Consider the following 21,780-nt stretch of genomic DNA (forward strand, 5'->3'; position numbering starts at 1 on the left):
TCAGGTGTTACCACTCTAGCCTACACCTTAGTACAAATACCCAACCTGTCCTGCCTGCCACTGGCCTGGATCCAGCCCAGTGCCCCTACACCACACCCTCCCCAGCAGATCCCCAATCACTGCCCCTCACCTGCTTACTTGAAGAGCAGCAGTCCAGCAGGGGTAGCTGGACAGGGAGGCTAACCCTTGCCTGCCTGCTCCCTTGGGACAGGCAGAGCAGGCAGCCACAAGTCCCTACTTGGGAGACCTGGTGGGGAGGGCCTGGGGAAGCACCAGGGGACAGTGGGGAAGCCTGGAAAGTGGGGTGAGGAGGAAGATTCATGCCTTTCAGTCCTTCAGGCCCCTGCTAGGCTGAGTGTATGACTGCTCCAACTCAAGCTAGCACTAACACTAATCACCATTTGTGTGGCTTACAGTGTAAGGTGTAACGAGTCCCTAACACATGCACATTAGGTTCCAGTAATGAGGCTTTCTGTTAATTATGCAAAGGATAGAATAGAATTCAAATCAACTCCTTCTCTTCCAGCTGTTTTGCTTCTGAAGTCTTAATTGAAGCTAAAAGCAATTAAGAACTTATTCTGTCAGCACATTTGACTATACTCCATATGAGAACCAGGTTTGATACGTAAGAAGGATCTGTTTCACAGTCATTTTCAGAGGAGAATACCTCATCTCTGCTTTTTCTAAAATCCTTTAAGCCAAATAATTATGAAAATATAAATAAATCAGTGGCTGCTACTGCTACAACACTCTGTTTTTATTACAGCATGATGCTTTAATTTGTCTTCCATTCAAAGGTGCGAAGGTCAGAAATACAGAGATATAGCAGAATGGGAGAAGCAGAGACCCAGAGGAGTTGGAGGAACAGAATGACATAAGACACAAATCAGGAGGGGCTGGGGGCAGGTGAGGGAGGGGCAGAGTGCTGAGGTACAGTGAAAAGGCAATTAAGGTATCCCTATGGCTTCAAAAAGTTCAATTTTGAGCTTTGCTCCATACTTATACCAAAGACTGCTCCCAGTGGATACAGTTGCAAATGGATACCCAAATGGTAATTTGGGCTAAGGACTTAAAGATGGTAGGATGTGATACAAACCACATTGCTGCCTTGTATGCAACTGGCTATGGAAACTGGTGTGCCTTAGCCATACTAGCCATGTGGGCTGCTAGGCTACAGAGGACCTTTGACCTTGATGGGAGTGCTAAGGGAGCATGGGCCCAAGGAAACATGAATGGGAAACAGAGAAAGTAAGAAAGTGGGTTACAAGAGAGGATGGGGGAAGGCTCAGAAACACACAACCAGGAGAGAATGATTAGATGTGTATCTGGTATCTGATAATTACTGAGTGTGTCAACACGAGACGCTTTACTGCATAGTAGACTAATCTACTGGACAGTATAGCATCGCCGTCTACACATACACAGCATTTACTACACAGTACATTAGGCTACTTTGCAGTTAGCTAGTACCTATAAATGCAGCTATAAGATTAAGTATTGTGCGGTGACACTCATGTAGATGCTGGCTGGGTGCAAATTTGCTCTGACTCAGCCTAGGCAGCAGAGGGCCACAGTGGACAGAGTGCTTTCTGTCCCTGGTCCTAGTGCTGATTAGCTCTCAGCTCTCCCCAGGAGCTGGGAGCCAACTAGTGCCAGGACTAGGGAGCTCTCTGTCCACTGTCCCAGTTCCCTGTGTGGAGCTAATAGGTCTGGAGGGGAATGGGGGCTGGGAATCCAGCCCCGGCCTGTCCTCTGGAGCAGCTCCACATGGTGTGAAGCTGGTTGTACCAGGAAGCAGGTGGGGGCTGGGAGCCCTGCTGCATAGAACTTTTGCCCGAAGCAGTCAGCTCCATGCCAAGCAGGGCAGCTGCCAGTAAGCCCCATGCCCCGCACCCAGCAGGAAGCTCACCAACAGCTGCCCCACACTGGGACAGCTCCCAGTGAGCCTTCTGCCAGGCAGAAAATAATGTCTAAGTTTGTAACAAAATGATAATTAACCAAGGTTCTGATTTATTGCCAGTTTTTCACACAGAAAATGTGTTGGATTGCTTTAGTTTTTGTTCTTTGTGAAAAATAATGACTTAGTAAATCAGAAACATATGTTATTGTTGCTGAAATACTGTTGCCATTTATTTATCAAGCCTAATCCTTGATACTTACAGGGCAGTTCAGTTGTGGCAATTTAAGTAAGGAAGATTTGAAAATCAAGAATATACCATCTCAAAATTTTTTTTAAAGAAAAGTAAAAACTTTTTTTATTGAGAAGGAGATACTGGAAAACTTGTCTTCAGTTTGGTATAAAGTGATGGCACTATGTCTTCATATCAGACTAATTTGGTAGTTGTAAACTTATATGTTCCAGCATAGTCCTTCAAGAATGCAGAGATCTGGAGTTATATACTTTTAATGCTCATTCTTTTCTGTGCATCTCATCAGCAGCCAATTTCCTAACAGCACTGGTATTATGCCTTTATATTAGAGTACCCTATAGAGACCAACTAGGTAGAGTTACCATTGTGCTAAACCCCATAGAAATATAGTAAATTGTAAAATCTTAAGGATTGGGGATTAACAAGGGTGACATAGCATACATTAAACAAAGAAATATCCTGAGAATGTGGGGCAGAAATGGAATAACAAAACATGGTTGTGGAATCTCCATCACTTGAGATCTTTAAGATCCAACTAGACAAAGCTTTGGGTGGGATGATCTAGTTGGGGATGGTCCTGTTTTGAGCAGGAGGTTGGACTAGATGACCTCCTGAGGTCCCTTCCAACCCTAATTTTCTATGATTCTAATAAAAAGGTATGTCCAACTCTTGGGCAGCCAGAAACTAATGATTGCTCACCACAGGCCAAGATACTGTCCAACTGCCAGTTACTAGAAATATTAAAGAGACGATGCCATTTTGAGAGGTGAATTGAAGGAAGATAATATGCTCACCTTAACGATAAATAAAAAGATATAACATAATTTAAAGGTCCCAGGTTGGCTTAAATATGATCACTATTCTTAATTTCTCTTAGAAATTAGGAGTCCTCCACTAAATTTTGGTTGTAGGGTGACTTGATCTAACTCACATCCAACTCTAGTAGTTGAGAAGTATCACAAAACATCAGAGGGAAGGATATTGCTTTACCTTAAAAAAAACATGAAAAGAATGCATGGGCACAATTTCCTATTTTTTGTGGAAGAACATGTTGACAGATACCTCTTAACTTGCAAGAGAAATAAAATCCACCATCTAAAATGATTGCTCCTCTTCGTTAATGGATTATCAGTAAATAAGAGTAATGAACCTGTCTTTACTATAAGATTAATAAAGTTATACATATCAGCACCACTATGGATTCCCTAAATAGGGGAGTGAAAATTTAACCACATTTATAAAGGTACATTCTCCCTATCTCTCATATGAAATACCTATGTTTAAACAAAATGTAACAGATATAAAATGTTCTGATTCTTTAATAATTTATATTTCCAAACAAACCTTTCTTGTTTCTTGTGAAAACACACACAGTCCTGATTCAAAGCCATTAAAGTCAATGGGAAGTCATATATAATCATCAGTGAACTTTTAAATTAGACCCTGTACTGGTCAAAACTTAATCAAATGAGCAAATGTTTTTATAATTTTAAAACAAAATTCATTTCCAATATTTAGCATGAATGAATTGAGATTATCTAAACATCATAGTACTTATTTACTTAAAAGTGAAAATTTAACAATAAAACAGGCATTCAAAATCTAGAAGTTTCCACAAACAGTTTTATTCATACCCTGTACTTCTGTACATGGCTTAGTTATCTTCTGTGTACAGAGAGTATGATAACTATGGCTACAGGAAAAGCAGAGAAACATATTTGCTAATTATGGTACTCACACATACAATAAAAGTAGAGAAAACCGTGTGGAAAACATTTAATATGTACATTTAAAACAACATAATGTTTTCAAATGCTTTTCATCAGCACTTAGGATAATTATCTTACCATGCCACAGTGGGTTGGGCTCTGGTTTGAGAAGGAGGGAGGATCATATAGCAAAATGTAATTTTGTGTATACTTATTGTTATATAATTAAATTGAGTGCTCTGATTTACAGCAATATTAGTGCTGTTTCTGTATAATATACATTCATACAAGGTAAGAGGGAAGATACTGTAGATTTTCTGCTAAGAAGCTGTTTAAGGGAAATTAAGTCAGGATTTGCTTAGCTTCCCAGGTATACCTGTGAGACTGAAGGATCATTGTCGGTCTCTGAGCAGTCCAAGAGACAGTGTAAATGAGGCAGAGAAAATGGTATGCTTCCAAGCCCTGCTCATAACAAAGTCAGACACAAAATCTTGTACACATACATAGATTATGACCACACCCACCTTGCTCCTCCTCACCAGGTCCCAGATAGCCTGATGGACTCTTTAGTCCTGGCTCTCTTGTAGTGGGGCTTGAATGATCTGCTTGACTCTACTGCCACCCTCTAGGCTAGGGAGAGAATTTACACATCAACCGGTTTAAGCGATCAGAAACTGGTTTAAACCTGTAACAGAACAGAAGTTCAGTGCATATAAACCAGTTTCAAAATGGTTGAAACTCATTTAAGATAAAATTTGTTTGAATTTAGTATCAGACTTAACTGATTTGGGTCAAACTGGTTTATGAAACGTCTGTCCTAGACCCCTACCTGGTTCAACGTAAATCACAGTCCCCCAGCATCCCAGCATGCTTTCCAGCCCTAGGCTGGGCTGTGCTGTGCTGTCTGCTCTAGCAGAGAAGGTGGGGGGAGGAGAAGGCAGTGACTGTCTTTCCCCTTCCTCCCCACACCCCTCCCCAATAAACCCCAGCTGGGGCTGGGGCCAAGTAGGAGGGTTAAACTTCTCCTCCCCTGAGTACAGGGCTGCCCTACCCTGCTAAAAACTTACTGCTACCTGCAACTGTGGACTACAAATCCCAGAGGCACCTGGAAGCAGGTAGAAGAAGTGATGAGCAACCCTGCAGAGTCCTGCTGTTATGACTGTGGACCACAAATCCCAGAGAACTCAGAGGCAGCATGAAGAGAAAGTGAGCACACAGCCCATGCTGGCTACATGCCAGAGAGCCATGCTCTAGCTCCCCCTCCCCCTCCCCCCCGGTTTCTGACCTGAGCTACTGCAGTCATGTGGTTGCATTTCATGAATCAAAAGTGAATGTCTGTCCAGTTGTTTCTCAGCTTAATCTCTGTATCTTAGACTAACCTGCAAAGATTGAATTGATTCAGCCTCAGGCTTTTTGATGGTCTGTACTTAGCCCTAAGGTTTGCTCCAATTGATGAAGCTCATGCATCTACTTGACTTTTACTCCTCCATTAGCACTGTCACCCATAGTAAACTGTGCCGATCTCCAACATACAATTGTCTCTCTCCTGTGCTTGATTAGAAGTGAAATAGTTAGCAATGCTGGCCTAACTTCCACATAAGCTTCATACTGTAAAAAATGATGACTGAGATGACACTGCTTGGAACTCTTGTTTCACACATTTTGAAGTGAACATGATACCAGCCTTCAGGAAAAATAATAACTGGTGAGCTGCCAAAAGCCAGTCCAGTTGGATTAATCATGTGAGGCCCATGATCCATATTGTCAAAAGACCAGCACTGCAGAGCTTGTCATCTTCACTTCTTATCTGTGTAACAGGCTTTGGGAAATTGAATGTTTGTGGCTTTTCACACTTAGTTGAAAATAATGGGATTGTGAGAGAGGTAAATGGGCATATAATACTACCAGAGTTCCTCTTATTGTTCCACACCAGGTTATAGGAAGTGTGCAATGTCTTTTGAGACAGTCTGAAACATAAACTATTAAATAAATGCTGAACTATTTCTACTCTGGGACTGAGAGAGAAAAGAAAAATCAGTGTGCTTATTTAATCAGGTTCTATTTTCTGATCAAAGTTTGTTGTCTATATTAGAAGCAGGACAGCATGATAATTTATATTCTCTTTGAAACAAAAGCCTTTTCACTTTGTTTTTGTATACCTATGTTACATTTTAAAGGTCTCCTGTGCAAGAAATTCACTAGGGTAGGATTCTACCATAGGTTACATGCTGCTACTGGTTATACCCTGCCTCTGCCTGCTCTGGAAAGTCTCAGCATACACATCTAGTTCACATGTTCTGTTGACTGCAGCTTACACGATACGCAGCTAGCTTTCTGTCTTAGCTTTTGATACAGAGCCTATGACTGTGGTATTTAAACAGTAAAAAACTGAGCAGTCATGCACCCTAGGGAATCATCCTGACTTTGTGCACCAATAGCAGAGAGCGGGCCCTAAGCCTCCATTCTTCAAAAAGGTCCACAAAATGAGCATTCTGTATCCACCAAAACAAGGAATAGAATTACTTTAAGTCTAAAGTGCAAATAATATGTGGTGCTTGCCCTCAAACTTGGGTGGAAAAAAATTGGCAGGGCAAGACTACAGACCTTATCAGTAGGGAAAGGCTACTCATAAAGAATATCGAGAGTAAACAGAGAATCTACAAGGAATGGAGAAAGGGAATGATCAATAAAAAAAAATCCTATGAAAAGTAAAAAAGTGCAGAAAAAGACCAAAGGCTTAGCTGAGTTGGACCTCATAAAGAAAGCTTAAACAGCAGGAAAGGCTTCCATCATATAAACAGAGATCCAGAAAGAAAGAAGTGAGCAAACCATACAACATTGTGCTTGTATATAAGCAAGAACTAAATAAATATACAGTAACCCAAGTAACTGCACAGTAGTGCTGATGAACAGGTTTTTTTGTGACACTACTACACAGTAGCATAATATTACTAACCTAAATACCTCAGTCCCTAGAAAAATCATGCAGCAGATCTTCAAGGAATCCATTTCTAAGCACCTGGAGGAGAAAAAGGTGATTATGACCAGTAAGCATGGATTCACCAGGGGTAAGTCATGCCTGATGAACCTGGCTGCCTTCTATGATGAGATGACTGGCTCTGTGGATATGGGGAGACCGGTGGATGTCGTGTACTTTGATTTTAGCAAGGCTTTTGATACAGTCTCCCACAACATTCTCCCAGGCAAGCTAAGGAAGTAGGGGGTGGATAAATGGACAGTAAGGTGGATAGGAAACTGGCTGGAGCACTGGCCTCAGAGAGTAGTAATCAATGGCTCAATGTCTAGTTGGCAGCTGATATCAAATGGAATGTCCCATGGGGCCAGTTTTGTTCAAAGTCTTCATCAGTGACCTAGAAGAGGGCATAGAGTGAAGCCTCAGCAAGTTTCCAGATGACACAAAGCTGAGGGGAGTAGCAGACATTCTGGATGGTACAGCTAGGATTCAGAGTGATATAAACAAATGGGAGGATTGCACCAAAAGAAATTTCATGAGGTTCAATAAGGACAAGCTCAAAGTCCTGCACTTAGGATAGAACAATCCCATGATGGGGTTGTACAGGCTAGGAGCTGACTTGCTTGGCAGCAGCCCTGCATAAAAGAACCTAGGGGTTGGGGTGGACAATAAGCTGAATATGAGCCAGCAGTTTGCCATTGTTGCGAAGAAGGCTAATGGCATACTGGGCTGCATTGGTAACTGTGTTGCCAGTAGGTCAAGAGAAGTGATTATTTCCCTTTATTCAGCACTGGTGAGGCCACATCTGGAATACTGTGTTCAGTTTTGGACCCCTCACTAGAGAAAGCATATGTAGACAAATTGGAGAGAATCCAGTGGAGGGTGACAAAAATAGTGAGGGGGCTGGGGCACATGACTTATGATGAGGAAAGACTGACGAAACTGGGCTTATTTAGTCTAGAGGAGACTGAGAGGGGACTTAATAGCAGCCTTCAACTACCTGAAGGGAGGTTTGAAAGAGAATGGAGATGACAGAACAAGGAGCAACAGTTTCAAGTTGCAGCAAGGGAAGTTTAGGTTAGATATTAGGAAGGACCTTCCTACTAGGAGGGCAGTAACACTGGAACAGGTTACCCAGAGGGGTGGTGAGAGGCTTCATCCTTGGAGGTTTTCAAAACCCAGTTAGACAAAGCTTTAGCTAGGATGATCTAGTTGGGGATGGTCCTGCTTTGAGCAAGGGTGACCTCCTGAGGTCCCTTCCAACCCTAACTTTCTATGATTCTAGTAGCATCACATCACAGTTTTTGCCACACAACACTACTGTGTAGTACTATCAGGCTACTGCACACCTAGCATCTCATGTAGACACACACTGGGAGTTTTAAAAAGCAGTTTTAAAAAACTCCCAGAAGAGAAAGAAGCAGGAAAGGAAGAAAGATGCGAGGGAATAACTTGTTGGGAGAAGTCAGAGCAGAAAATGGCTTTTCTCTTAATGTCTAAGGAGGACAGAATATTTGGGGTTAGTTTGATGGAGATGTGGCTTGTGTATTGATGTATAAAGTTACCTGAAAGACTAATAATGTACTGCCTCCCCTTCAAAAAGCAGCAGGATAAACTGCTTGCTTACAGATTAGCACTCATGTACTGGAGGCACAAGAGAAGGAGAGAAACCTGATATGCTGATTGATCATACAATGACCATGAGCCACCAGTGTGATACATCTATAAAAAGGGGCAGTAGAATTCTAGGGGTAGGAGGGATACTTCCAGCAGAGAGAGAAAATATTAATCTTACCAACTAATCTTCAGCATTGGTAAGATGCAACTGGAATTCTAATCATCTATACTAGAAAAAGATTCATTTAAATAGGAACAGGTAAAGAAAAGGGCTACTCAGATGGTTAAGGGAATGAAGAATCTATCTTATAAGAACAAATTAAAGGGACTTGCCTTTGGAGAGCGAAGAGCTATTTAAGTTAAAGAAAAATGCCAGCACAAAATCAAATTTAGTTTAGAAATCAAAAAGAGGTTTTTAACAATCAGTGGAGTGAAGTTCTTGGCTGATCTTCTGAAAAAAGTAGTGGTATCAAGGAACCTGCTTCAAGCTTGACATATTTATAAAAAGGATAGTGTGATAGGAGTAGAGGGGTGGGGGCACTGGCGTAATTTTCTGCATGTATCTCATAAATGTATTTGGTTTCTCCATGAAGGGACTAACAGGAAACTTGATCTCTGTGTGGCAGGTATCTGAAAATTCCACATTTCATGGCTTCTCCTAGTCACCAGTAGGTGTTGGCAAGGTTTTTTCCCCTCATAACACACTATTGATTCTGGTTATTTCTGTTGCTTTGGTTGGTTTCTACTGCCTTCCTCTAAGGCACTGGATGTTGGCTACAACTGAGCCGAAGTATCCTTGTGCTCCTTATAGACTTCATAGATTTCACAGACATTAGGGCTGGAAGGGACCCCAGAAGATCATCGAGTCCAGCTCCCTGCCCCAGGGGCAGGAAGTCAGCAGGGGTCATAGGATCCCAGCAAGATAAACATAAAAATGTCTCTTGAAGGCGTTCAAAGTAGGTGCTTGAACCACCTCCGGCAGCAGTCTATTCCAAACCTTGGGGCTTGGACAGTAAAGAAGTTCTTTCTTATGTCCAGCCTGAAACGGTCATGGAGGAGTTTATGACCATTTGATCTTGTCATCCCTTGGGGCGCTCTGGTGAACAGACGTTCCCCCAGATCCTGGTGAGCACCCCAATAAACTTACAGGCAGCCATCAGATCACCCCTGAGCCTGCGCTTTTCCAGATTGAAGAGTCCCATAGCTCTCTTTTTATGGTACCAAAAATTGCTCAGGTGATTATCTGGTGAGTCTGCCACCCATGCTCAGGATTAAATCAATCACTGAATTTAGGATCAAGAAAGCAGTGGCCATGCATAGGGGATGCATGCAGGTGCACGTGCAACCTGAGCATGGTATTGTTCCTACGAGGAGACGCCACCGACACTGTCGGTCGTACCTGCAGGTAGGTGGTTGCCACTCACCACCCACCACCACCGACACTGCCAGCGGCGTCCATGGGTGGTCACCTGCCCTGGTTGGCACTCGCCACTCTCCCTCCCCCCACTGCTGACTCTGCCGGCAGCGTCTGTAGAAGCTCCCACGCTTACCGTCGCCGTGTTCCCACTGCCACCAGTGCCACTATGCCCTCTCAGCCACCAGGGTACGCATTGTTCATGCAAGAAAGTATTTTTTCCCAAAGCTAGATTAGCATGGACTATGTTCAAGAATGAAGTGGACAGAATAGAAACAGTCCAGTGGAGAGCAATCAAAATTATCAGAGGCCTTGAAAACATGACTTACATGAAAAGGCTGAAAGAAATAGAATTATTTAGTCTGGAAAAGAAAAGACTGAGTGGAGATTATATAACAGTTTTCAAAAACCTGAAGGAAGATAGACTATTTTCTGCAGCTATAGGGGACAGGACTAGGAACAGCGACCTCAAAATACAGCAGAGAAAATTTAGGTTAGAGATTTGGAAGACTGTTTCACTATGAGGGCTGGTAAGCATTAGAACAGGCTACCTAAAGAAGTTGTGGAATCTACCACTAAAAATGATCAAAAGCAGGTTAGACAGACACTTGGTTGGGATGGTTTAGTGAGGGATAATATTTCCTTGAGCCTTGATCCTGCTGGATTAGCTGACCTTGTGATGTCTCTTCTAACCCTAGTTTCCTTGATTCTAGGTCTGGAGGGGAGGCGGGGGGAGAGAAGGGGGGGGGGGTGTTCTTTGCAGTAGCATGGATCATGGGCCTCTTTCTAGAATCACATGAACATATTTTAATATAACTAATTTCCTGCCAGTGCAGTGGCAAGGCTTTGGTGGTATTCTCTTCTCTCCTGCTCTTCAGCTTTATATTGTTAGGAGTTTGTGCAGGGCATGGAGGTGGGCCATTGATTGTTTTTTTAATAAGGTGCTTGTGGTTGTCATTCATAAGAGGGTTTAGAGTAGACATTCTTGAGGATCCTTGTAAACAGCTGATTGCCTGCAAATGTCGGGAACTAGGCTTGATAATCTGGGAGGCCCTTTCCAATCAGATATTCCTATAAATCTGTGATTTTACAGAAGATAGCAATCTCTCTCTCTCATCACTTAAAACTCTGCATTACAGCTGTCTGAACTCCCCAAAACCCTTACTCAGCAGGGAAATATTTTTAAAATCATTTCTTGGCTTCTTGCCCTTCAGCAGCAGGAAATTTGCATTTTTACAGCATTTTTGCTTGTCAGCACTGAAATATTTTAATGGGGTTTGCAGCTGCACAGGGAGGATTTAGAGATGGTCAGTGGGTTCTAATAGCAAGTTGCTGAGCAAAAATATGAATATGGGTTAACAAGTCAAAAGAAGCCAGTTGATCTGACTCTAGTCTTTGTATTCCAGGGAAACGTCACTGAACAAATTTAATTTGCAATAAAGGCACATGATAAAGGACCATTCACAAGCAATGGCCTCTCTTCAGAAAAGAACATTAAAATCTCTATTTGTTGCTTGATCATAAAAATGGAAAGTAGTTTTACAGCAACTTATAAAAGGATAAGAGCATAGCTGATTTCAACTTCAGCTCTAAATGTATATTTGGTAAATCCTTTTAAAACTGTAGACTACTCACTCCAAGAGCTCCATCGGTGAGAGCTAGCACAACCCTGGTGCAAGCTGCCATTAGGGCTATAAATAGACATCTCATTTGACACAGGTCTAATTGTTCCATGGTTTGACCCAAACCAAAAGAAACACAATAGGCATTTACAAGCATCGCCTTTGCAAGCTGCATTGCTCATCATCCGCCAGTAAGCAGCCATTGAGAGCACATATCATTGCCAGCAATGACCTGCACTACAAAGGCACAGAGCCATGTTCCAGGAAAAAGTGTTAGCACATCTTTACCTGCAGATTTCAAATGGACTTGACTTTTACATCTGTAGGATACAAAAACAAAAGGCTTTCTCCGACGACAAATGTGGGATCTATTTATAGCCTAGGATACATATGTCAAGCACAGCCTGTGAGCTGGATCTGGCCTGCAGATCTGTTCTGTTAAGCTACTGGCAGGCTAGGGAATTTAGCGGCCTGGTTAGGGGGTGCTGTCTGCAGTATATGGGGCCTCTGGGCAGGAGGGTGAGCGAGGGTTATGATGATTTCTAGCTAATGGCTTCTTTGTCTGTCATCGCTGCTGTCATAAAAGGCCACTTGGCTTATAGCTTGTCTTACCACCTCTTTTGCCAGCCCTACGCCAGATCTGCCACTGCCATCAGCCCTGGTGTAGCCACCCTGCACTATGAACCAAATCTGGCCTGCGAGGAGCACTGAGGTCCAGATCCAGCCCAAGACACAAGCACAGACTACAAAGCATGCTGGGCTAGTCTTCCAGAGTTGAAGAGATATTGGGAAGTCTGTGAGATTTCCTGTACATCTCTCCCAGGGTTGTCCTATATTCAGGCAGAATTTAAAACTGTCATTCTTTGGTAAAAGGTGGTGGTGATATCCCTCACTGCCCTTTCCCAGAGGAATGAATATCCTGCCACCCATGGTGAATTAAATTCAGGGCAAATACAGATCCTGCTCCTTTGCTAAAAGCAGAGTGAGAGCTCCTCTTTCATTTCTTCACTTCACTGAACAGTGTTGCCTCAGATTTCCCCCTATTCCTTGAGCAGCGTAGGAAGAATTTCTGTTCCAATCTACTTTAGTAATTGATCCAGTCCACAAACTGCAATCATCCACAAACTGAAATCCAGTCCACAAACTGCAATCCAAGAGTCATTATTACAACAGGAATGATTATCTCATTACCTATCACAGGATACGTTCTCCTTTCACTTATGCCCATGAACTCATAGTAAAGTAAATGAGCCAAATTCTTCTCTCCATTAACATGATATAAATTATATGAGTAAGGTTATTTTATATATACACCAGCAAAATCAAGAGTGGAATTTGCCTAATTGTCATTACCTCTCTGAGTATGAGAGAGAAGACAATATAGCTGGGGGTTCCTGGAAAAATGCCAAGTAATATATTTATGCTGCCTTATAAACTGTTGAATGAAAAGGACTTTGAAAAGCCTATATGTAATTCCTGTGGGAAATACAAGTGTGTTGCCAGAATCAACAAAGCCATGCATAAAGAAAAAGAAAGGAGGAGAAAAAACAGGGGTAAATAAATCTATCAAGGGGGAGGAAAGAAAATAATGAAAAAAGGAAAGCAATCAAATCATTCTTTTACCTGCTTGCAATATCTTATTACAGAGCCCAAGCCAAGACAGAATTAAGGCCAAAGAGCAGTAACACTGCCTCTAAATATAACCAGGACTGTGGCTGCCTCACCATAGAGTTGAAACTGAAGGGTCAGTTAAGATAGCATTTATTGTATAAATTGTTCATGACTACTTCTGAATTCCTGAGAAATCTTGGGCTTATTACCTTACAAAAGGAAAAGCTACACAGTGTAAGAACCAAATTCACTCCACAAGCTGGAGAAGCTAAAAAAAGTTGTTCAACCATGGGAAGATGCAAGTTCCCCAACTTCCAGCCCTGGAATCAGATCTGGAGCTGGAAATCATGTTTACACACATAAGGTTATTACATGCATATCAAGACATTTCATTTTTGGGGACTGGTGGTTAACTTGGAGAGGGGAGTCTAAAGGAGCATAGTTGGGAGTTTCATGGATTCTAGGAAGGAACAATTCCAAAAAAGTAAGAAGTCAGCCTGCATCGCCTCCCCTCTATGAGAAATAACTCTAATCCCTAAATTCTTCTGAGTCAGTGCTTTCCAGGATAAAGTCCTCTATTATAGAAGTGAGAGCTACATTCTTTGTCCCTAAATGTATAAATTTGCATCTATTTGTATGGGGAAAACAAAACACAGAAGGTTTAAGTGTGCAAGGACTGTATAAAGCATAGGAATAGGAATCAGCAATTCCTAAGACCATGTACAGACATTCCTGGGATCTAACTACAACCACACTGCTTGCTTTAAGTGGTGTGATCATAGATCAGGTGCCAAATGTACAGACATTTGCCATGCCAAGAGCCTGATCTAAACCAGGGTGAAGGGAGGGCAGGTGGGATTGGGGGGAAGGGTGGGCTAGTGAGTCCAAGGAGGGGTTGCTGGGATTGGGGGGGTGGCATAGGGGGGCATTAGCAGGATCAGGAGAAACAGAGCGTCAGTGGGGGGGTTGGCGGGATCAAAGAGGTAGCGGGTCCATGGAGATGGTTGATGGGAACAGTGGGTGGCTATTAGGCCTGCAGGAGGTAGGGGTGGCGGGTCTGCCATGGGGCTGCAGGAGGCCAGAGGGCTAAAGATACCCCAGTCATGGTTGGGGTAGAGGGATAGAAAAAGCACAGCCTTGGGGTTCAGGTGAGTAGCTAGACTTTCGCAAACCCAGAGCTGCACTGTGAACATGTATATACATTCCTGGGACCTAATCTACAATCACATGGCTCACTTTAAGCTGCATGATCATAGATCAGGTACCACATGTACACAAGTTTGCTGGTGCCAGGAGTTGCACCAGGAATGTGATTTACACAGGTAAGTTAGGGTGGATGAGGTGGTTAGTGGGTCTGTGGGGGGTTGACAAGTCTGCAGAGGGGTTGGTGAATCCACAGGCAGGGTCGTCTGTCCATCTGGGGCTGAACTGGTACACATGTTCAGGTTAGATTGGGTATGGGCCTACCCAATCAACATAGTTCACCTCCTAGGAGAACTAAAGTTAAATTGGGTCAGTCATTCTTTGCCCCATCAAACCTTCTTGAACATATGTACAGATTGGCATTCAGATCAACCTAGCCCTAGTTAAGCCAATCTTAGTATAACATCCATACATACTCTAAGTCAATTAATTCTGATCCTTATGTGTAAATTGCAGAGCACAAGGTCAGGAGGCTAGCCAGGTCAGGTATCCAGAAGATCAAACCAGAGTCTGGTCAGGCCAACCTTGGTGTCTGTGGGCAAGCCGTATCAGGCATCCAAAGAATCTGTCAGAAAGCCATTAGCAGCACAAACCAAGAGTACAGCAGCCTCAGTAAAAAGTTGAGCCTTGTTACCCAAACACTTCTTCTTCCAGGTCAAGAGTTTATATTGGAACAGGTGAAGGGCCAGCTGACCGTGACTGACCACTCCAGTGGCAGGGAGTGTGTGTGTGGCTAGGCTTAGATGGAGAGTTCTGGCCACCTGAGTCTACACCAGTATGCTACCAAGGAGGTAGCAGATTGGGAAGCCATGGCAAGCCAAGGCCCCATGTTCAAGGCCACAGCCTGACAGATGCAGAATGAACAAAAACATGGCTAGATTTGATCCGGCAGAGAAATCCACCTTTGCTCCCATACTGGCAAAGTTCCAAATGAGATTGAAACCATCTTGACAACTGACAAATATTTTACAGTTAGCTAATCAGACAGAAATCTGGAGGGGCAATATTTTTATTGTGACCTCTCCTGAGCATGATATGAGATTTATTGAAATAAGGAAAAATGAGGCTTTTTAGGTTAACTCTAAAGGTTAATGAGGCTTTCTCTACAAAGAAAAGAGATGAACTAATACTGTTGATTAAGCCTAACATAAGCTTAGCCTACATCAGATATTCTGTTTATTAATTAAAATAAAGTATACGTTGCTAACAAAAATCCCACTATATCATTTACTTTCTCTTGTTGAGTGTCATAGTGTAACTGAAGATAAATAGGATCTGCTTATCAAACACTACACATTTTCCTTGTCTACATATTTGAAATGTTTGCGCTTTATCTCCAGACATGAAAGATTGTTCTTTAAAGGACATTCTCACAGAAGACGTATATATTTAAAAACATCTATTTATGTTACTAATAGTGTGTTTGATTCCCCCCACACATACCCATTTCTCTCAGCTTTGAGTAATTACTAGTTGGTTTAATTTTTCTTAGTCATTTTTTTGGTTGTTTCACATTCTGGTCCTTACAAACAAGTTCATCGATGCAACATTTGGGCATATTTATTTCTGTGTACGTCAATGCACCATTTAAATTAAAAGCTTGTTTCTATTTATTGTAATTTTATAGAACCTTTTTTTTTTTTTTTACAAATTCTGTAGTGTGAGTCCAATTAAAATTAAAATCATAATGTGAAAAGCCATCCATTTCTTTATACATTTAATTAGAATATTTTTTCCAGGTATGGTAATATGCAAGTTTCCCACTAAAAAGCCAACATTTGCTGTCATCAGTATTTAGATATATATCCTATGTCAGGGATGTTCAAATTCTGAATGGCCAACGGCCACATACCACATGGCCCCTGCCACATGGGCTGCACTGCCTGGCCCCTAGGGACAGGGGTAGGAAGTAAAAGCCAAAAGAGAGATTGGAAGCCCAGAGATCCTGGTCATAGCAGCAGCAGGAGTAATAGGGAGAGGCACCCAGGTGGGAGCCCATGGGATGCAAGGGGTAACTGCTCACAGGCTGCAAATGGCTCATGAGCTATCATTTGGACAGCCCTGCCCTTAGAGCAGAAGGATAAAGTGGTAACTGTTTGGTGTCTGTTAACTATCCTTTCCACTCTAAAAGCAGCCATAATGTATAAGTAAATCGTCAGCCTCAGAAAGCACTACTTGGGCACCTGTGAGATTTGAGAGCCATGTATCTCATATCCTTGTTAGAGGAAACCTACGCACAGCTTTCAGTGATATTGTCAGTTTCTTGGATTTTTTAGATGCAAGTTTGCTACACCTCCATTTGATACACTATGCATTTGGGGATAATCTTGTGAACTGCTGAATACCAGTTAAAAAGGAACTCAATTCTTGTTGCTACACCATGCTGGGTCCTACCAAGAGCCCTCTCTAGTTAAAGGGAATACTCACATTTTTTTCTGTGAGTTTTAGATTAGTCTTTTACCTAGTGAAGGCATCATTATCCAGTTTTCAAAAGTATGGGACTGACAGACTGAGCTATAATCCTCAATTTGCTGAGTAGCCCTACATAAATTTCCTATGGCCCATGCTGTGTGCTCAACACTTCTGAAAATCAGCCAATTAGCTTCTGAAAATCAGCCAATTAGTTTTGCCATTTGTAATATGGATCTACCACATCTACCTCACTCAGTTTTTCCGAGAATAAACATACCTTGCTAAAGCTCAATACAAGCAGCACTGTTACAAACTTATGAAAAAATTATGCTTGTTTTCACTGTATTTCCACATTAACTGGTCCTTGCAGAGAATTTTTAGAAAGATTAAGGACAGAATCCTTTTTTGCTTTATATGCTCAAATGTAACTGCCATTTTTGGCGCTCACAGTTTGTGATCCTGCTCCTTGTTCAGTGTGGATTCTTCCCAGGTAAGTGCCCTAACCACTCACCTATGGGAACTCAAATATAGGAGGGCCCTCTTGGCTCCTTTTGCTTCTCAATTTGTTTTCAAGACAAATTTTGAGTCTTACACTCAAGCTACATGCATATGGACTTATTGCCATTGCACAGCCTACGCCACATACTTAGTAGCCATGTGAATGCTTATGCATTAACACTAGCAGGATCACAGACTATGGGAAAGTGCTAAAAATGACAGTTGTGTCTCCAGAAAACTACTATTTGGGCACATAAAAGAAAATAGTATTTTCTCTAAATATTCTGTGAAATTGGTATTGTTTGCGATAGTGACGGGATTTTAGTTGCTGGTTTTTGTTTTTTAAATTGGGTAACATATAATCATCTCATCTTATAACTGCTGTTATATATGTTAATGATCTTCTGTGGTACTGCATACAGTATTACATGAATAAATGTTATTATATATACTGTAATAAAGTTAATTTTAAAGGAGGAATCATACATCAATATCTGAAAAACTTGCAGCTGTTTGTTTTCTTTCTGATTATAAATATAACCTCTTTTTATGTTTCTTAACAATATAAGGATTGTATCTGTTACATCTAGGAGTATTTATTCTCAGTCATAGAAAATATTTTGGGATGTCAAAAATGAGTATAACGATTTTTCTGATAAATCATTGTCATTGTGTCATTAACATTAATTTAAAAAAGAGACTGGAACAAGAAGCCCTCCCAGCCACCCACCCACCCATCCACAACAGAGTAGGATAAATGGGATATTATATGATATTGACATTTACACAATCCTACCATCTATTAAAGTTAATTAATGTCCTTCATGCCAAGAACAAAAAAAAATACTTTGCAAAACAATCAAGGAAAAACCAAGGTAAAAAGCTCTGACAGCAGCTACTTGTGAGTGGCATTGCCAACTCAGCAGATATACTATGCCTAAGGATGGAAATAAAAATCCAGAAACAAAAGGAATAACACACTCAAAGTATCTATTTTCAAAGGATATTGTTCACACTCAAATTACAGAAGCAAGTTTCTGCAGAAATGTTCTAGCATGCCCTTAAAGTACAAAAACAGATGCCCAATTAGTGACACAGAGAGCAGATAAAAATACCTTTAGTATTGCTATTAATACAAATAGGTGGTTAATTAAGCCAAGCTCATGTAGACTTATGCATCAAATGTTAGGTAGGAGAGGGCAGAATCAATAGGTCAATGATTTTAGCCAATGAAGAGAGACAGTAGCTTGACCACCCACAATAAAGTTGCATGTATTGTACATATTGCAAGGCAGCAGTAATAGTCCTTCTAGAAGCCCATATTTTATCCCTAAGCAATTAGAGAACAATTGCTCTTTCCCAGTATTAATGGGAATATAAGTAATTTCTCCATAAAGTAAATCCCATAAAATATGTTTTAGTAGAAGTAACTTCAAAGTATTCCCCAATGCAATGAATACTGTTTGGCTTCATCTTTATGAGACAGTCACCTCTGACCCGGGGCTGAGGTCTCTATTTGCCCTAGGTACTCATCATCAGCCACTGTCACTATCATATCTCAGCACCTAACAATGTACTTACCCCTCCCATCAGTCCTTTGAGGAAGGGAAGTACTATCATTCCTACATTACGTGTGAAGAAATTAGGTCCAGGCAGTCTAAATGATTTGTCTAAGTTCTCTGGTATAACAGAGGTTTAGGTTGTAGCCGTGTTGGTCTAAGGATATAGGCAGACAAGGTTCCTTGGGTGAATTTGATATCTTTTATTAGACGAACCCAAATGGTTGGAGAATAGTTATTAAGCAAGCTTTCGGGTTCAAAAACCCTTCGTCAGGCTAAGGACGCTGCAGCAGTTGCTGCGTGCTCTTCCTGGTATAACAGAGACTTTTATTCCTATTTTCCTAAGTCTGCAGATAGCACCTTAAACATTAAGCATTGTTCTACTCTGATTTTTGAGCAATATCTTAAAAGGTATAGTTCATTGCCCAGAGAAAAATTACAGTTTTATTTTTCAAAATAATCATTTGTTTAAAATAAGCCCTCAGAAATCTACTATGCATTTGCATTTAGGTTTACATATTATCATGATAAAGTACTTTTTTTTAGAGTTTTAGTAATGAGTTATACATATTCCATATATTTTTTAAAACTATAGACTTCATGTATTTTTTCCAGAACTCAGGCAGTAAAAAAAAAAAAGAAAATATAATAACATACTGATTTAAGTCAAAATGGTAGGATGATGTACCCAGCAAGTGACAAGGAATATTTGAAAAGCAATTGTATTTCCCCAATAGCAAGTTTAAAGAAACATATTCTGAGTGATCAATCAAGACTGATTAGCTATATCTCTGCCAGAATTGCTTCAAAATGACAAAAAGGATCATAATATTGTGCAGGCTTATAGAAGAGTGAAGTGTATTCATACTGGGAATTCTAACAGTAAAAGGGATCTAGGGAAATAGCAAAAAGGACAAGTCAGTGCTACAAGAGTACCATTAAGACATCTGGCATGCATTCTACTTCAGAGGCAAGGTAAGTCTTCCCCATATTGTCAGAGGACAAACAAATGCCTGGTGGGTCTTAAAAGAACTATTTCAGTGTTACACACAGGACAAAACCTAGTTTTAAACTTACCAGATACGACACTCATAAAGTGATGCCTGGAAAATGAATTACAGTCACCTATGAAATAATCATATCCTAAAAGAACAAATCGTTAGAGAGGGAATAAAAGACAAGCCATGAGATAGAAAATTCAACCTAGTACATGTCAAGATGCTTTTGAAGTCAGATGACAGGGAACAATTAAATTTAGAAAGAAAAATCTCCAAATCTTATTAAAAGATCCCAACTGTTTTGGTATAAAGTGGACCAAAACCTCTAAACAGTCTTTTTTCATACACAGGGGGTGTGCCTACATGAGACACTTTAGGGCTTACTATGAATTAAGCATGTGCGTCTACACATGCACACGCTTACTGCACAGTAAACCTTGCTAATCACGAGTAAATTTGCTACCTGCAAATAAAAGTAGCAAATTTACTTGAGATTACTTACTGTGCAGTAGTGCTCATGTAGATGCCTGACCAGGATCAAATCTGGCTCCAGTCAGCAGCCATCAGGGGCAGGAGATTGCTCCCTGCCTCTGGGAGCTACCTGCTGCTGGGGCAGGATCTGCCACCAGAGCATGGACAGGGACTATGTCCCTCTGCCCCAGAGGGAGGGAGCTTAAAGCACCCCACTCTGAGATCAGGAGTGGGAGCAGGGCTGGGAGATCTTTATCTCCCAGAACCCATTTGCCACCAGAATCCGGGAGTGAGGAACTGGGAGATCCTTATCTCCCAGCACCAGATCCATGACCTCAAGGCTGGCACTTAGAAATCCTTATCTCCCAGCCAAAGCTCCATGGTCACAGGGCTTGGGCTGGCAGATAAGGATCTCCCAGTGCTGGCCCCATGGTCGCAGACCTGGTGCTGGGAGCTCCCTGCTGGTGGGGGCTGGGGAGCCTGTTTCCTGTCCGACTCCATGATTGCGGAGCTGGGTGGGGAACAGCCTGGTAATCGAGGCATGGAACTTAGAAACAGCTACAGGGGTAGGCCAGGTCCCAGCCCCCTGCCCAAATCCAGGCAGCCCCCAGGGGCAGAGTGCAATGTCCCAGCCCCCTTTCTCTAGCATCCAGGGGGAGCCTAAAGCCCATTTCAGGACCCCAGGAAGAAGCAGTTTCCTGCCATTAGCAGTAAATCTGTTCCCACTTCCCTGCATGTGTAGATGCCTGCCTGGGAGTGGTTACTCACGAGTAAACTGCTCCCACATCAAATGCACATGTAGACGCACCCAGGATGACTCAGGATCAGCACTGGGAGTGTCCTGAATGTAATGGACAAACTCTAGTCTTTAATTAACAGAAGTATTAAAAGGTTCAGGACCATCACAGCCACAGCATCACTCTAGCACCACTATACTTAAAAATGTTTGGTCAGCAGAGCTTTTGTCTTCAAGGAAGAGCCCCATGTTGAGGGCAGCCATCCAGTAAAGAAAAAAGGCAAGACACAATAGTCCAATGCATATGAGTCCAGTCTTGTACTTAGGCATAAGAATCCAAGATTCAAGGTGAGTAGGGGAGGAAGAGTAAGTTCCTTGTAGGCCCTGTGTCCTACGGGGTCTAATTGCTGGAGTTGTTTTTATTCAGCCCTGTGTCGTATAGGAGGAGCACACTGCCTGAGGGGAGGTACAAGAATATTATGGTATTAGACACTGTCTGGCCCTGCATAAACTTGATGAAACTCTGGTTCATCCCATAAGTGATCAAGAAAGTTAAATCTACAACCTTTGTGCTCTTGTTATACATTGCTCTGAGGGTAAAGAAACAAAACTAAATGGTATCACTGGAACAGATGCTCCCTAGACTCTTAGGCAGAGAAGCAGCCATAATTGAACAGATAAAGCATGTAGAAGCAGAGCACAAATTCAGAAATACTACTGGAATTTTTAACTACAAATAATGTCCTTTCCATGGAGAAAAAATATGGAACATTTATCTAGAAAACTTAGACAATCTGTATAAGTGA

The 21,780-nt window shown here is 41.7% G+C and overlaps 1 protein-coding gene across 4 annotated transcripts in view; it reads right to left on the reverse strand.

Moving 5' to 3' along the window:
* The window catches only part of PLD5 (phospholipase D family member 5), a 316,921-nt gene that overhangs the window by 165,196 nt on the left and 129,945 nt on the right, over nucleotides 1-21,780 (reverse strand). Inside the window, exon 1 of one of the 4 annotated variants that reach the window (XM_019500655.2) lies at nucleotides 4,384-4,522. The exons of the other annotated variants lie outside the window; for them this stretch is intronic. The gene's annotated coding sequence lies outside the window, so the exon portion shown is untranslated. Of the gene's footprint in view, nucleotides 1-4,383; nucleotides 4,523-21,780 lie in introns of those variants that run through there. 4 annotated transcript variants of the gene reach the window in all.

Source organism: Alligator mississippiensis, chromosome 1, assembly GCF_030867095.1.
Source record: "Alligator mississippiensis isolate rAllMis1 chromosome 1, rAllMis1, whole genome shotgun sequence".
Classification (NCBI taxonomy): Eukaryota; Metazoa; Chordata; order Crocodylia; family Alligatoridae; genus Alligator; species Alligator mississippiensis.